Source organism: Mastomys coucha, unplaced genomic scaffold (assembly GCF_008632895.1).
Source record: "Mastomys coucha isolate ucsf_1 unplaced genomic scaffold, UCSF_Mcou_1 pScaffold18, whole genome shotgun sequence".
Taxonomy (NCBI): Eukaryota; Metazoa; Chordata; class Mammalia; order Rodentia; family Muridae; genus Mastomys; species Mastomys coucha.
This window is the reverse complement of record NW_022196900.1, coordinates 75,496,986-75,513,937: the sequence shown is the minus strand read 5'-3', so window position 1 is coordinate 75,513,937 and position 16,952 is coordinate 75,496,986. Positions and strand designations below refer to the sequence as shown.

Below are 16,952 nucleotides of genomic sequence, written 5' to 3'. Positions count from 1 at the left end.
TAACTGGATCGCTTAGAGCTCTCAGGGACTAAACCACCAACCAAAGAGTACACATGGAGAGACCCATGGCTCCAGCTGCAGATTTAGCAGAGGATGGCCTTATCTAGCTAGCATCAATGGGAGGGGAGGCCCTTGGTCCTGTGGAGACTTGATGCTCCAGCGTAGGGGAATGCTAGAGCAGTGAGGTGGGAGTGGATGAGTAGGTAGAGGAGCACTCTGTTAGAGGCAAAGGGGGGGGGGATGGGATGGAGGGGGTTGTGGACAAGAAACTGGAAAGGGAGACAACATTTGAAATGTAAAAAAAATAAGCAATTAAAAAATAATAATAAAAATTTAAAACTTTTAAGTATAGAAAGAAGGAAGAGGGACCAAAGAAAGGCAAGAGAGATTAGCTAAAATTATGAAAAACAGATTTTTATCCTTTCAAAAATAAAAGGCAGCAACATAGGGAGTGTATAACAGGATATAAAATGTGGATTTTATTAGATTCAATAATCTACTTTTTTAACAATAATTTTTTAAAAGATTTATTTATTTATTATATGTAAGTACATCGTAGCTGTATTCAGACACTCCAGAAGAGGGTGTCAGATCTTATTATAGATGGTTGTGAGCCACCATGTGGTTGCTGGGATTTTAACTCAGGACTTTCAGAAGAGCAGTCAGTGCTCTTAACCACTGAGCCTTCTCTCCAGCCCTCAATAATCTACTTCTAAATATTAACACAAGGGGGAAATCCTATGTGTGCATATATCATTGCAACATGCTTTCAGTAGTATGTTTATAATAACCGCAAAAACATGAGAAGCAACCTAATAGTAAATGTCTCTCAGCCAAGAATGATTCAGGCAGCCTGCCCACATGACAGATAGTGTGTACTCATGAAAATGGTGATGGTGTCCAACTGTATTGACGGACACCACCCCCTTAATTTATGGTTTAAGCTTTTAAAGTGAGTTATGGAACAAGATATATAAAATAATTCCACATGTGGTATATGTCTACTTATGGAAAGAGAAGTCAGCAAGCCCCCTCGCCAGTCACCAGCATCCCCAACAGCTGCACCCAGTAGGCTTCTTGGTGGCCTCCGTCCTTGACTGAGCTCTAGGAACCTTTCTTGGCTTCCTGCTGTTTGTCTCCTCTGACCTTGGTCTGCTAGGCTGGCATTCAAGACTGAGAAATGGCAGGGTGAGTCCTGTGAGAACCCAGCAGCCCCAGCAGCCTGTTCGTGTCCTGCCCAACACTGGGGGCTTTCTTCCTGGAAAGGCTCAGAGTTTCCCTGGCCCTTAGTCCCTCTGAGCCTACATAATTCTTCTGGAATAAAACCCTTCCCAGGGTCTCTGGGTACACATTCCCTGTCCTTACCCATTACCCACCTCTCCCACCCTCTAGCAGAATCGCCTGAGCATCCCCTCTCCCACGCCTTCTGTTCAGCCAAGGGGTTATTTTTAACAGCCTTGTGTATACCATGCTTAAATCCTGGCAAAACACCAGAGCTTTGGGATAGATGTTCAGGATGGAAATAGTCTCCTCTTCCCTCCCTCCCTCCCTCCCTTCCTCCCTCCCTCTCTCCCTCTCTCCCTCCCTCCCTCCAGGGTTTTCCTTTTAAAGAGAGAAAACAGCTAATCCAGACTGTGGATGGCCCTATGGGAAAGTTCCCGTGACCCACCTAACTGTGCTCCACCCAGACCTCCTAGAAGCTGGGACTCCTGTCAGCCCAGGGAGAGCATGGTGCCTGCCACTCTCCTGAGCTTGGCAAATCTAGAGTCTCTGAGGAGTCCCTAGCAGAGTGCCCTTCTCAGTCACTGGAGAGCTCAACTCTGAAGAGCCAAACTCCCGAGCCCTGTAACTTCCCCTGTGGTCCACACTGTGCCTTCCAGAACCACCCAGAACAAATGGAGCCTCTCTTCTGTACTATTTCCCCAGGGATTTGAAACTGGTGATCACATGATTTCAGGTCTCTGCCTTCACGAGGCATCCACAGGTGCCGGTTTCTGACCTGGCAGACCTCTCCCGAGTCAGTTCCATTGATTTCCATTCCCTTTAGGGAACCCCACAAATTGAGCATGTGTTTCCTCCAGGGGTGGCCTGACAGAAGACTTTCTTCATAATAGCCAATGCTCCAAGGGGGCCACTTTTTAGTGATCACATCACACTGACTCTCTTAGTTTTGTGTCTGTTGTTGTGGTAAAATACCCTGACAAAAAGCAAACTGGGGAATAAAGGGTTTACTTTAGTTCCAGCTTATGATCCACCATATGGGGAGTCAAGGCAGCAGAACTCAATGGAGATGCTCAAGAGCAGAGAGAGAATGGATGTGTCATGCCTCCTAGCTTGTTTGCATATGCTTAGCTTGATTGCCTCACTCTCATATGTCCAGGAATTCCCTGACTAGGAAATGGTGCCACCCACAGTGGGCCAGGTCTTCCCACAGTATCAGTTAACTTAATTAAGACAGTCTCCCCAGACATGCCCATAGGCAAACCAACATACACAATAGTTCATTGAGACCAGATATTCTAGGTTGTGTCAAGTTGATAATTAAAGCTGATCACATTGACTGTAGTCTTTTTTTCCAGTGGTGGGAGTTGAACCCAGGTCCTCATATGTGCTAGACAAGCACCAAGCCACTCAGCTGTAATACATCCCTACTCCACAGGCCTGTTCTCTACATGCTACTAGGCATGTATAATGAATGATTCCATTATACATGTGGATGATCCCATCATACATTGTGGGCCCAGACCAAGTCTTCCACTCTGGAGCCATGTCCATGTGACAGGTATTAGACACATAGAATGAGATATTTGTTGGTGACACCATGGAGAATGCAGGCGATTTTCCTGGGGCAACTCAGAGTATCCTTGGTTAGTCCCAAGACCTTCCCTACATGTGGGAGCAGCAACATTCTCTGGTGGATGGTGTCTTCTTGCTTTCTTTGGAATAAAGTATGTCCAAAGTGCATGACACTAACCTGGAGATCCCAGAAGAGCCCTGGTCAAAGGCCTGGGGATGTACTTCAATTGGTAGGGTGCTTGCCCAGCATGCACAGAGCTCTAAATTCGGTTCTCAGCACAGCAGGAAACTAGGCTTGGAAGGCCAATTAGTGACCCATGTCTTTAATCCCAGCACTCAGGAGGCAAAGGGAGGTGGATCTGTGAATTGAAGCCTGCCCTGATCTACATAGCAAGTTCTGCCCCAACCAGAGCTACATAGTAAGACCCTATCCAAAAATAATTAATTAATTAAAATTTAAAAACAAAACTAGGTATGGAAACTGGGGATGGGGAAAACACCCGGGAGGTGGAGGAAGGGGGGATCAGAAATTCAAGGCTGGAGCTGGAGAGATGGATCAGTGCAGCGAAACCATGGGGAAGCCAGGCACAGCTGCACACACACCTGTTACGTTTTATTGAAGGCTGCAGATCCCAGACTAGGTGGAATAAAGACTCTGTCTCAGAGAAATAAGGCAGGACAGGATGCCCAGTTTTCCTGTGATTTTTATAAGCGCGTTCACCTACACATACAAGAGTGTACATGGTGAATTCAAGGCCAGCCTGGGATCCATGAGACCTTGTCTCATATGAATAAAAATAAAAAGGATCCCTGTCAAGAGCCCTGGAGAAAAGGGCAGGGGCTGTGCAGCCAGATACTGCACAAGCCTAAAAGTAAGACATTGCCTGCGATAAGGTCTGTAGGAGATAGAGCTGGGCCTGGGCCTCGGATCCAGTGCTCTGTTGTGAGGACAGTGCTGGCTCAAGTGTTCTCAGTCACTCTGGAGCCTCCAGACTCCTGTGTTGGAGCAAAATGGCTCATATCCAGCCAGAGAAAGCAATGTGTGAAGCAGGCAGAGCCCAGCCTCAGGCCGAGGGAGTCCCTCTGGGCTGCTGTCAACCCTGCCTCTGACCTGGCACTCCCTGAACAAAAAGGGAATGGCTGATACCAAAACTGGGAGGGGAGGAAGGGAAACGGGAGGAACTGCCAGTTATTGAGCAATGTGGCGTGCCAAGACTTCCTACGCCTATCCCATTTCCTCTCTACAGCAACTGGGGAGGTAGGCGGTATGTGCAGCCCATATCACATCCATCCATTCATCAAGTATTTAGCAAGTGACGATTAAGTGTCAGGCTCTGCTGGCCTTGAGGGAAGCTGACAGACATCCTGCCTTCATTGGAGCGCATGCTCAGATGGAGACACGGCACAGAAACAAGGCATATAAGTAAAACTGAGTTAAGGTTCTATAACTAGAAGTGTTAGAGGAAAGTAAAGAGGAATGGAGAAGAGGGAGCTGGAGGGACCTCTGTTTCAAACAATGTTTCAGGAGTTGGGAAACAGGAACCCAAGGGGCATGGAAGTCAACCCCAGTTTCAAGCATGGACAGCTCAGATGAATGGTTAGGGGTCCCATAGAGATGTGGGTGAGCATGGCTGTGGAGCTGGTAACCACCCCATTCAGAGTGCTGCGGATACTTCAGTGCAACTGGGCTGTCTGACGGAAGAAGCGTAGACAGATAGTCTGAAGGGTCATCCAGGAGATTAGAAAAAGCAGTGTGATCGCATTAGAGCCTCCCCTGAGCTCAGAGACCAAGCCTACTGTACCTTTCCCGTTCCCGTTCTCTGTGCAGGTATGTGGATAGGAGGTGGGTTATTTTTTAACTAGTTTCACAAGAAGAGAGAAAAGGAAGCTGAGACTGAAGGCCAGCCAATGGAGTCAGTTACAGATTTGGAGTATAAGGAGGTGAGAACTGCAGCGAGCCTGCAGAGGAGGGCATTGAAATGATGGCGGCTCTTCCCAAGTATAGCTGGAGGAGTGGGTGAGCACCTGTGAGAAACTGGAGAGTGATACCGCAGAGGACTCCAGTTATCAGAGCTAACCTAGCCCAGGACAGAGCCAGGAGTAAGTAGCCAGAACAGGCAGGGAAAAGCAGGTTCTTAGAGTAGACAAGGCCAAGGTACATCTGCCTTCAAGTTCCCAGTTTCTGTATTCAGAAGGAAACTTCTCTCCTGCTCCCCACCTTTTGAGGAAGGAGGAAGACACCAACAGTATTGAGACTGATAACAATTGCTTTTAGAGCCTACCCCCCACTTTAATATTGACAGAGCCTACGGTCGAGAGGAGACACACCTGCTAAGAAAGGGGTGACAGCCTTGAAACAGGTGAATCATTGTTGGTTTGTGGTCACAGAAGTATAAGGCGTTCAGAGAGGTCAGGACTGAAAGCAGTATGAGAAGGAGGGAGAAGGAGGAGGAAGGGAGTGAGGGGAAGGGGAAGGAGGGAGAGAACAAATATGAATCAGAACTAGGGTCTTAGCTGTAACGTAGGAGACACTGCATCTCACATGCCATCGTAAGACCCGTGGGCCTCAAGGACCAGAAGTTCACACGTGAACCAGTATGAAAGCTTCCAAAGCGGAGGCAAGATGGGCTGGGACCTGTTCGTCACCAGGACATGTGTCCTTACCAAAGTTGGCAGTACATGTCTTGGGGAGCTGTGTGGCTAGAATGACCCAGAGTAAATCTCTAGGCCTGGATAGACAGTCATAGGGTGCAGACTGCAGCAGGTCATGGAGGAGCTAAAGACGGTGGGTGTGGACATGGGAATCAAATGCTATAGCCCTGTAGTTTATGGCTCTGACAGGCCCTTGTCCCATACACAGGGTCTCCAATAATCTAAGCACTGTTCTACAGATTGGATGTGGTATTGAGGAAAGTGATATAGCTCAGTGGTAGAGTACATGGTTAGCTTCTTATACAGGGCCCTGGATTCTATCCCTTACAGGAAGGAGGAAGGGAGATGATCTCATGAGTTCAAAAAAATCCTCTCCGCAAGCTGGGTGTGATGGCACACGCCTTTAATTCCAGCACTTGGGAAGCAGAGGCAGGTGGATCTTTGTAAGTTTGAGGCCAGCCTGTTCTACAGAGTGAGGTCCAGGACAACCAGAGCTACACAGTGAGAGCCTGTCTCAAAAATAAAACAAAATAAATAAACAAACAAAAATAGACCATGTTGGGTATGCAGAGGTTGGGGAGGGGCTAAGGTAGGAGGAGAGCTACACCTGTGTCATGCTGTTACACCCGTTCATTCTGCTATTCTTGTGCCACTCTGCTATACCTGTATCCTGCTGTGACCAGAGTCTAATTGTAAAGCAGCTCCCCCTGAGCACTGAAGCATGATCCTTCCAGTTGTCACTAGCTTCCTCCATTCCATTTGGTGACTGATCTGGTGTTATAAAAGAAACAGTTCTGTCAAAGTAGCCTCCACCCAAAATTATCCACAATGCTGGAATCCCTGAGCCCCCCAAAAGGTAGCCAAAGTGCTTTCCTACAAGCACAGTCCCCAAGGAAACCTGCATGGGGAATCTCAGGAGCAGCCTGTGCTAATGCATCGCTGCCTTAGGGCAGTGACTCAGAGCATGATGTAACCTAGCGTCATGGGTGCGGAACATGATGTAATCTAGTCTCCTAAGACAAGAGCTCCTGCCTTCTTTGGTTCGCACAAGAGACACAGCCTCCCTTCTTCCCTGAAGACCACCGTCAAGACTCTAGTGGCAGTAGGTACCACATGCTCTTAGAATTTGAATGCTTACCACTGAAAGAGAGAGTTAAGGTCTGAGTTAGGGTACGGGGATGGCTCATCTCTTCTTTGGGGAGCCTAGTGGCCAATGGGCTGTCTGGGTAAGATGCTCAGGGGTAAGTGTGTTCTTAGTATAGGAAACTGGGTGTCTGGAACCTTTGACCACTCATACTCTCTTGTCTTTCCCTCACCTCCTTCCTTAGACAATAGGGAATAAGGAATTGCAGAGTAGATGATAATTGGCTAGAATTGGTCATATGCCTGTCTCCAGGCGCTATCTTGGCCCTCTGTCCTGAAGGTAGAAGGCCGTCTGACAGGACAGCCTCTGCCCATTCACTGCCGTTTGTATCATCCCTGAACAGAAGAAAACAAACATTTCTCTAGAACATGTCTGTGGGGCCCAGAGAGTAATACTCACCTGTATTAGGTTCCTGAGGCAGTTCTAGAAGGTTCCTCTTTCATGGCTCCGGAGGCCAGAACTGAAAGCAGGATGTCTGGGCTGATGTCAGTGTCAGCTGAGCCACGCCCTTATTCTTGCCACACTCTGGACCACTGTTACCTGTCATTCAGCTCTCTGACCCTTGGTGAGTCGGCCTTCCTTGTCCCATGGTCACTCCACTTGGCTCCTGTAAGTTGTGTTGTCTCTCCTGTGTGTGGTGAAGCCTCCCCTCTGCCTTTGTCACCTAAAGCCATTTGTGAGTACAAAACAGGCCCACCCAGCCGTCAGGCCTAGAAAGGCCCATCTCACAGTCCTATTACGTGAGGTTTGTGCTCTGTAAACGGCTAATGAATAAGTCACCCCCACAAACTAGAACAGGAACAGGCAGGTTCGGTGGTGAGCTGGCTGGTCAAGGTTGGTTTTGGTGAGATCTGAATAAAGATTGGAAGGAGGGAGGAGGTAAAGCCAATGTGTATCTGGAGGAAGAACCTTCCAGGCCAAGGAAATAGTTCAGTGCCCCAAGGCAGCAAAGAGTGTAGCCATAGCACCAGGAACTAGTAAGAGACCTTGTCCAAGAGAAAACTGAGGCCTACAGGCTGTTGCAAGGCCTCTGAATGGGATGTGAAGGCCTCGAGTGTAGACAGCTTGTCCTTGAAGGGAAGGACTTGATCCATTTCATCAAGGGCATAGGGAAGGGTGTGCAGCAGATAGAAGCAGTTCTGTAGATTTGGGCAAAGGTGGAAATCAGACCTCCTCGATCAGTTCTTATCTGCTATGTCAGGCATAGCCCTTGATGCTGGGAGCCCTAGCATGCACAGCTCAAATAGAGCTTAGGTTTCCATATAACAAGCAGGAACCCATGGGAGAGGCGAGATGGTGAGCCGGGCAGCCTTATGTGCCTTGGAGGACCCTACAGGATGTACGAGAGAATGAATAGGAAGCCCGCTGGGATGGTAGAGACAAGAAGACCTCTGTAAAGGGGTGCGCCAGGGCACACAAGTGCCAGCCTTGAGAAAGGTCCAGACACTGGGAAGGTTCGCTCCACCCGAGGGTGGTGAGAGGCCATCAGTAGATGGGATCAGGAAGGAAGGAAGCCGACCAGAGGTGAGAGTGTGGGTGAGGCAGTGAGGGGGCTCCTGTCAGAGGAATGAGTGGCACATGGGTGCTTTAGGAGGGCTGCCACAGCCTGTCTGAGAGCAGGACAAGGGTGAAGGCTGGCCATTGACCATACAGTAGTCACGTGACACTAGGTGGTAGCAGAGGGAGACAAGTGGTTGGGGGCATGTTCAGAGATAGCGCTAACAGGACTTGCTGCAAAACTGGATGAAGCAGCCAAGACAAAGAGATGAGTCAAGAGCGACTCAGGAGTGCTACCCAGCTGGCAAGAGGGGCTTGTGTGTAAAATAGGCATGCCTCCTGCAGATTTTGAGGATTTGGGCAAGTGGGATTGAAAAATGAAAATGAATGACTCCTGGCTTGGGGCTTGACCGGCAGCACTAGCCCGACCTTCTTCCTCACCCAGCGCCTCAGGCCTGGGATCCTCCATGTCTAGCCACTCACTTAAATTCATTGCTCTCCTGGCCTCCCAGTCATCCCTACACTGAGCTAAGCCCATCCAACCAACCACTCTTCCTGATTGTGCTTCTAGGCAGCCTAGCCTTGACTACAAATGACAGCCTCAGTGCCACCATGGCTACCTGGTCCCAGCCTCCTGGGACTGCTCAGCACTGCCCAGAGGTCATTGTGCCTGGCTGGCTTATCGCAGGACTGTTGATCTTTAGCATTCGCAGGTCACTGCAGCCCACACTCTCCCAACCCCCAACCTTGAACCCCAGAGAAGTCTATCTGCTGAGCATCCCTCGCTCCTGCCTCCTGCTAAGTTCACCTGTCAGGGCATCTTTGTATCCTGTCCTCCCTTCAGGGTCTTCATTCCGCTGTCCCCAGCACCCCTTCTCTCATCAGACTTATCCTCTTATCTTGGAATACAGACACACCGTTCTTCCTACCTGACCTCCGCAGCTTCCGCTTCTGCCTCACAGCTCCGTTCTTTAAAAGTGCTCCTAGCTGTCTTCAGCGCGGTCTCCCTCTCCATCTCCTCAGCTCCTGCAGTTCTGTCATCTCTCCAGCCCCAGCAGCATGGTTCCCAAGGGGGCCAGCGACGCTCCTGTATTCCCACAAGCAGCACAATGAGTAAGAATGTGGCTATAAATAGTGCTGACCCATGAAGTCACCTCGTTGATTAAATAAGATAATATATGCAGAACCCTCAGCATAGGACCAGGGACACAGGAAGAGCTCAGGAGCTGTTTCCTATTAGCTGTGTGCTTATTGAGTTTTGCAGCTCCCTCTCTACCTGGCCATCTTACCCGCCATCCACAAAGGCAGGGACTGAGTTCTTTGCTGTCGTATTCCCAGTGACTAGCACAATGCCTGGGGTGATGCCTGAAGTGTATTGGAGAGACAAGTGCTGGATTCTGGGGACCAGAGGGACCATGCCATGACCTCTAGGTTCTGTGACTTGTGTAGACAGTCTGGCCACCATTTGGGTTCTCCTCGAGTAGGAGCAACTCCCCAGAACCTTCCCTCCTCACCTCCCCCCTCCACTCTAGGTGCAGACTTGTCAGCAGAGTCACTGGGAGCCTGTCAGCGGGAGCTCAGACGCTGCCCCTTGAGGGCCTCTGGCACAGCCTCTCCTTTCCTCCTTCAGCACAGGCCTCCTTGCCTGTCATACATGTCATGCTGTGGCTCCAGCCTGTCTGGACACACATGTGGCCACAGTCCTTCTGCAAGCAAAGGGCAGTGACTGGTAGCATTTCACGCCTGGGGAGTGGGTGGTATTTCTGGAAAGTGGAGACATCACTGAAACCTAGCCCTTTCAAACAGGGGGACTGAAAGGTTCATGAGGGGCTATAGCTCAGTCTGTAAAGGGATTGCCTCATGAGGCCTGAGTTCAATCCCCAGAATCTACATCAAAAAGCCAAGTGTGAGCCAGGTATGGTGGTGGTGCACACCTTTAGTTCCAGCACTCTGGAAGCATGGGCCAAGAGTTCAAGGCCAACCTGGTTTACACAAGTGAGTTCCAGGACAGCCAGGGCTACACAGAGAAACCCTGTCTCAAAAACAAACAAACAAAGAAAGAAACAAAGCCAAGTATGATGGTACACCTTTGTGATTCCAGTCTGGGGGAGCCAGAGGGAAGCGGGAAGCAGATCCCTGGAGTTCACTGGCCAGGCAGTCTAGCCTACTTGTCAAGTTCCCAGACAATAAGATATCCTCTCTTAAAAGACAAAGTGGACCGTGTAAGAGCATAGTGTGCACAAAGAATAGTGGTGGACCAAAAGGGACCAGAAGTTTGTGAGGAAGATGTCAGAGAGGTAGACATGCTGTAGGCATCGCTGGAGAATGAGTAGAAGTTCATGGGAATGAGACAGGAAGAGACTTCTGGGCAAGGGGAGCAGAGCCGAGCAGGAATGAGGTGTTAAGAGCCCAGTGAATGGATCCTAGAATGTATAATTATATAATCATAGAATAAGTCAGAGCCAGGGAGAAGGAAGGGAAAACAGGGTATGTGGGGACTAGAGAGGTCAAAAGGAGCTAGATTGTGAACATGTGTACCAGACTCATCCAAGCAAAATGGAAATGTGTCCATCTAGACAACTGAGCCCAGTTCTGGACCCACCCAAACCTGCAGCTCATTTCTGCTTTCTTCTGGGCATCCTCAGATGACAGTTTTGTCTACATAGCTGCAAGTTGGGGCTCCAACAATTCTAAGCCCAGATTGGCCAGCTTTTATTTCCAAAAGGGCCACACAGCAGCTCTGTTTGGCTTTGGTAAATTTAGGCTGTACTGGGGCTAGACAGTCTCTGCCACAACTGTTTGGCTTCACTGTTGAAGCATGAAAGTAGCCACAGCATATTGTAGAAATGAACGGGTGTGGCCACATTCCAGTAAAACTTTGTTTATGGGATCAGACAGCTAGCTCAGATGCTATTTAGTTTGTCTAACCCCTCTTCTAGGCTTGGTGATCTTTATAGTGTAAAATAAACCCTCCTACCTACCCCAGTATCCAAATGCCTATAATCTTTTTTTACAATTTCTTAGCTAATTTTATTTTATGTGTATGAGTGTTTCAAGCTCATGTGCATTATATGCCTAGTATGTGTGCCTGGGTGTGTGCTTAGTGTCCTTCGAGATCCAAAGAGGCATCCGACGCCTTAGAACTAGAGCTAGAGGTGTTTGTAAGCTGCTGTGTAGGTACTGAGAACCAAACCAAGGTCCTCTGCAAGAACAAGAGGTCCTAACTGCTGAGCCATCTCCAGCATCTCCTGTTCTTTTATTTTAGTGTGTGTGTGTGTGTGTGTGTTTACTCCTCTAGGGTCCTCTGGGATTAAAAACAGAATGTCATTACGACAAAAAGGGACTGAAATGCAAGCATCCCCTGCAAAGCACGAGTAAGAAAGAACTTGAACTGGGCACCGGAAGTTTCCAGTCACAGGCTCAGGGATCTAGCCCTGCAGTGCTGACAAGCCAGCGCCCTGCCTAGCCTTTCCCCTGTGAAGTCTTTGCACCTACACATCTTTACTGCACCCAGACAGAAATCACTTGCTCCTTCCTTCCTTCCTTCCTTCCTTCCTTCCTTCCTTCCTTCCTTCCTTCCTTCCTTCCTTCCTTCTGCACGACTTTACCTACCTGGGTAGGACCAAAGGGCAGAGTCCTTGGGAACAGGGCTCAGGCTAAATCTCCTCCCTGGGTTGACACTGCCTCATTCTGTCCAGCCTTACCTTAAAGGAATGGTTGCTATGGTTTCCATACCCCCACCCCCACCCTCACCCCAGGGAGTTTTCTATAGTACACTGCTGTTCAAATGCACACACACACACACCCCCCAGCAATTCTCTGCCAGGTTCGTGACTACTTGTCACTCAGAGCCCAGCCCAGTTTAGTCATCATCTCCTTTCAAGAAATCTTTCCTGTGTGCCCAATTTGGTCTATAACCTTTGTGCCCAAAATATAGGCTCTAGAGACATATTTATATTTCCCCATGATTGTTTCCTTGTCTGTACCATTAGCTTCTGAAAGAAGGACCAGGACTAATTTACTTTATATTCTCAGCTAGCTCTCAATCCACAACCTAGGATCAAGGGGCAGAGATGCATCCTGCAGTTCCAGCTAGTCCTGAGTAAGCTGGGAGAAAGTAGCTTCGTGTGGAATCACACTTGGGGCTTGACACCTCCCATCCGTCTCTTTACCTCTGAGCTTTCTCAGGGTAGATGCCTACCTATCCAGAAGATTTAGCATCCATTTTCCTTAGACTCTTGCTTTCCCATGGGAGACGGCAGTGAGGCAGAAGGCCAACCAGGCATCTAGGAAGCATTTATCATCCTCGCTTAGACATATCCCAGGATCTTACTGTGCAAGGTCCTTTATGGAGGGGTTGCAGCAATTCTGTACTAAGCAAGACCAGATAAGTCTTAGAAAATGTGTGTCCCTCTGTTTTGTGTACCCATTCTTCTCCCTGTAGGGTCTGGCTTTCCCCCTACGAGATGAGTCTCACTTTCAGGCTAGGGTTGAGGTGAAGCCTACAGCTGAGTCTAACAGACAGATGTGCTATGATCTATGGTCCAAGCCCTCGCTGCAAGGCTCTGCCTTCCTGTGCTTTCTATGCTTTACAGCTTATTTATAGAAGTGACTAAGAGGCAGGGCATCCAAGGGGCACACACGCAGAGCTGAAGTTGATCCATGTTCTATTCTAACAAGCTCACATACAAAGGCACCTTCTCTATGTGGATAGAAGGGGCTGGAAGGAAGATCGACACTGAGCTTGCCAGTGCCCACACATAGCCCATCACTCACGATAAAACAGCTCAGTCAACTTTCCTGTTGGCCTTTAAGGCATACATAGGCTTGATGTGCTGAGCCTTAGATAGTATTTCAGCTTGGGCTGGTGAGATGGCTCAGCAGGTAAAAGTGCTTGCCACCAACCCAGACTCCCTGGGTTCTAATCCCAGAGAGTACTATAGTGGAAGGAAATAACTGAGTCTTCTAAGTTATTCTCTGCTCTCCAGGAGTGAGCTGTGATATAGGTATGTGTATGCACACATGCACATGCACACATGCACATACACACAATAAACATATCTTTATTGAAGTGCCAGGTCTGGGATGTTTACTCTCCTCACTATACCGCATGCTCTGCTGACCTGGAGGATCCCTTAAGAAGGTACTGTGTTATGGTTCCTGGCTGTCAGGCTGATGTTTATAACTCAGCATAGTCCTACCCCAGTGTGTAAGCCGGACAGCAGGGCGTCCTCCTGGCCCTTGCCTTGCTGTCAGGGGCATTCAGATCAGGTTTACCTTCTGTTAGTGCCCTTCTAGACTCTTGGTTCTAAGGAAAAGGAACAGGAAGGTCGCAGCACAACTTTCACCTCCTCCTTCCGTTGAACCTTCTCACGCACGCACACGCCCTGCTGGAACCCGATCCCGAGGCTGCCTCTGAGTGCTGGGGCTCTGGCAGGGCTGGCGGGCTGAGGCCTGTCTGTTAGAGCTTGTCCCACCCTGCCCTGCCCCCCCACCACCACACACACACTAGGCCATAGCAAACAGGTCAGGCACCCCACAGCCCTGATTCTCTGACCAGCCACGCCCTCAGCCATCCCTCATCTGAAAGGCCGCCACTACCTTATTCAGGCCCCCCTACTGGCATTCTGGTATGGAGAGGAGCCCCTGGGTGCTGTTCTGGATGTTGTATGAGATCCTACCACAGCCCACCTCCAGAGTTAACAGCACACGTACACACCACTGTCATCATCACCCGCCCCCACACTTCCTGTTGTTTGTGTCCCCTGGCTCAGCTTCCAAGGCCTCTTGGGCGCTGAGCCATCTCACAGGTGCCCAGTAAGGTGCCAGTGAGAAGGGGACAAGTCTACCCAGGGGAGCCCAGGGAAGGTTTTCTACCCCATTTAAGGGAAACGCCATTAAGTTTAAAAAGAACAGAAACATCAAGTAGATAGAGGCAAGGTTTGGGGACTTGAGGGCCATGTGTTGAAAGCAGAGAAATGACACAGACAAACTTGAAACATGAGGACCAGTGTGTTCAGGAAGCCTTGGATGGAGGGTAGCCAGGAGAGCATCGGTCTAAGGGGCTCAAGGACAGCTGGCTAAGGTTGAGAGATGAATGGGGATAGAGTTTTCTCTGCTCTTTCTAAAAGTTCTAGGGATAAGGTGTCTGTAGCTAGGAGGGTAACATGGTCAGGAAAGTCTGCGAAGGAACCATGGAGACGGCGCAGTGGGTGAAGGTGGGTGCTGTCAAGCCAGTGACCTGAGTTCAGTTTTCAGAACCCACACGGTAGGACAGAAATGACTCCTACAAGTTGTTCCCTGATTGACACACATGCACATATGTGCACATAAAACATTTATACATATATATGAGAGAGAGAGAGAAGAGAGAAAATATATTTTTTAAAATGTTTTAAGTGTATGGGTTTTGTTGGCATGTGTATCTATGCACCTCTTGCCTGTTTGGTACCCACTGAGGCCAGAAGAGGACATGGGGTCCCTTTCAACTGCAGTTACATATGGTTGTGACTACCATGTGGGTGCTGGGAACCAAACCTAGGTCCTCTGCAAGAGCAGCCAGTGCTCTTAACCACTGAGCCATCTCTCTGGCCCACAAACATAATTTTAAAACATTTTTTTAGAAAGAAATTTAAAAAGGTAGAAAAGTTGATTGATTTTGCCATCATGGGAAGGACCTGTAGATCGGGAACAGAACCTATACCATGGTGGCAGTGCCAGCTTTGGTGGCAGAGGGGTCGGGTAAGGAAGCCAGATGTACAGATAAGCTGAAGGGACTGACAGAGTTGGGAAAGCCAGAAGCCAATGGGGTTCCATTTGATGGTCCTGGCTTTCTGTCTGAAGTCAGACAGATTCTGCCCAAGAAGCTGGAAAGGTCAGAGTTTGTGGAGCACGTTTGGAAAAGCTGCCGAGCAAAGCTGAGGAACAACTCCATGAATTCACAGTGGCATGTGCCCAGTATGTATATGTGTGTATGCTCATCTGGATGTAGATGTGTGTGTTCATGTGTGTGTGTTCCTATGTGTGTATTTGTGTGTGTGTTCATCTGGGTGTAGATGTGTCTATTAATGTGTGCGTGTGCGTGTGCGTGTGTGTGTGTGTGTGTGTGTGTGTGTGTGTGTGTGTGTTCATATTGGTGTTCTGGACAAAGGAGGAAGATTATGGCTGAAATTCCTTGCTGGTCTCATAACCATGATAAAAGGAACAAAGGTATGAGATTAGATTAATCTCTGGTTAGGTTTTGTCCCATGAGTGGGACAAAAAGACAAAGGAAAGCGGGGAGGGGCAGTGGTCCTGGCAAGAGAGGCACTGACAGATGGATGTTGTCTCTAGCCAGGAAGATAATAGGCTAGAAATGTACAGAAACCAAGAAGTCCCAGGCTATGGCTGAGAAACCGAGGCTGGTGTGGAATAGACACAAAGGCAGCTAGAACTCAGTAAGTTCTCTCAAAGCTTTTAGGACAAAGCTGGTGGTGGTGGCAGCAGGTGTTGCGGCGATGTTGGCATTGATGGTATGAAACTTACAGGGTTAGCCCTGATCCCTGTACCTGCAAGTCCACCCTCTCCTCTGGGAGTTCTAGGGGAAGAAAACACAGCAGTGTAGAGTGTTCCACATCTTTGTTCCCACCCTGAAACGCTAACCTTGGAACCAGGAGCCCCTGTGCAAAGCTAAGGAAAGAAGGCTGAAGACAGAACCAGCACACTGATGAGGGGCCAGTGCGGACTGTCCTTGTGTTTGTAGGGCTAAAGTCAGTGGTACAGAAAGGGGACACTGGAATGCATGCACACACGTACATGCACATGCGCGCGTGCACACACACACACACACACACACAGCACCTAAGAGTGTAAAGAGCCACAGCATAGTCTTAAAGGAGACAGAGGCTATCGATAGATATGAAAATAGATAAAGTGGATTCAATCTTTACACCACCAAGATGGATTACGTTTAAATGTGAAAAAAACAAAACAAACAAACAAACAAAACAAAACAAAGTCCAGAGAGAAGTGTGGCTGAGGCTCTCTCCTGTTGCCTGGGGATAAGGAAAAGTTAGTCCTAAGACTCAGAATCCAGGAGCAATAGAAAGGGTTGACAGACACTTGACTATATTTCTCTGAAAACAAAACAACAATAGAATAGTCAAAGAAAAGAAAGCAAGGAAATGCCACAAGCCAAGTAAACAAACTGGAGGAAATGTAACTTTATCTCAGATGGTTTCTATATTTAATGTATAAATATACATGATTTTAAAAAAAGGAAAATCCACCAAGGTTTAAACAAAGCTCATGGGAAACCACAAGTGAACTTTCCATGTATGAGACGATCAGCAGCCTCTTTCATACCAACAGGCAGCCAGGTGGGGTGGCAGGAGCCTGTATCCCAGTGCTGTGGAGTTAAAAAGCCACACTCCGTCCGGGCGATGATGACACATGTCTTTAATCCCAGAATTTGGGAGGAAGAGGCAGGCGGATTTCTGAGTTCGAGGCCAGCCTGGTCTACAGAGTCAGTGTAGGACAGCCAGGGCTACACAGAGAAACCCTGTCTCGAAAAACCAAAAAAAAAAAAAAAACAGTCACACTCCAGTGGGTGAAGGCACTTTACCACACAAACCTGGCAACTGGAGTTCAAGCCTCAAAATCCATTGTGAAGGTGGAAGGAGAAAACCTACTCCACAAGCTGCCCCCAGGATTCCACACGTATCCTGTGGCATATACACACATGCACATCCTGCATGTGTGCACACACAGGATAACAAAGACATAACAGATAAATAAATGCTTTAATTGAAAGGGAGAGAAAGAAGAAGGAAATGGCATCAAGGGGTCAGGTATGGTGGCATGTGCCTATGATCCTAGCACTCGT

At 48.6% G+C, this 16,952-nt stretch overlaps 1 protein-coding gene and 1 long non-coding RNA gene across 6 annotated transcripts in view; one reads left to right on the top strand and one right to left on the bottom strand.

Moving 5' to 3' along the window:
• The window catches only part of LOC116096516, a 39,299-nt gene extending 32,061 nt beyond the window's left edge, over positions 1–7,238 (bottom strand). The window contains exons 1-2 of one of the 2 annotated variants that reach the window (XR_004121031.1): positions 6,992–7,238; positions 6,112–6,219 (exon numbers count right to left, since the gene is read on the bottom strand). This is a non-coding gene — a long non-coding RNA (uncharacterized LOC116096516). The remainder of the gene's footprint in view (positions 1–6,111; positions 6,220–6,991) is intronic. The other variant, XR_004121032.1, reaches the window with a different exon arrangement.
• The window catches only part of St3gal3 (ST3 beta-galactoside alpha-2,3-sialyltransferase 3), a 209,613-nt gene that overhangs the window by 154,278 nt on the left and 38,383 nt on the right, over positions 1–16,952 (top strand). The window lies entirely within an intron of this gene.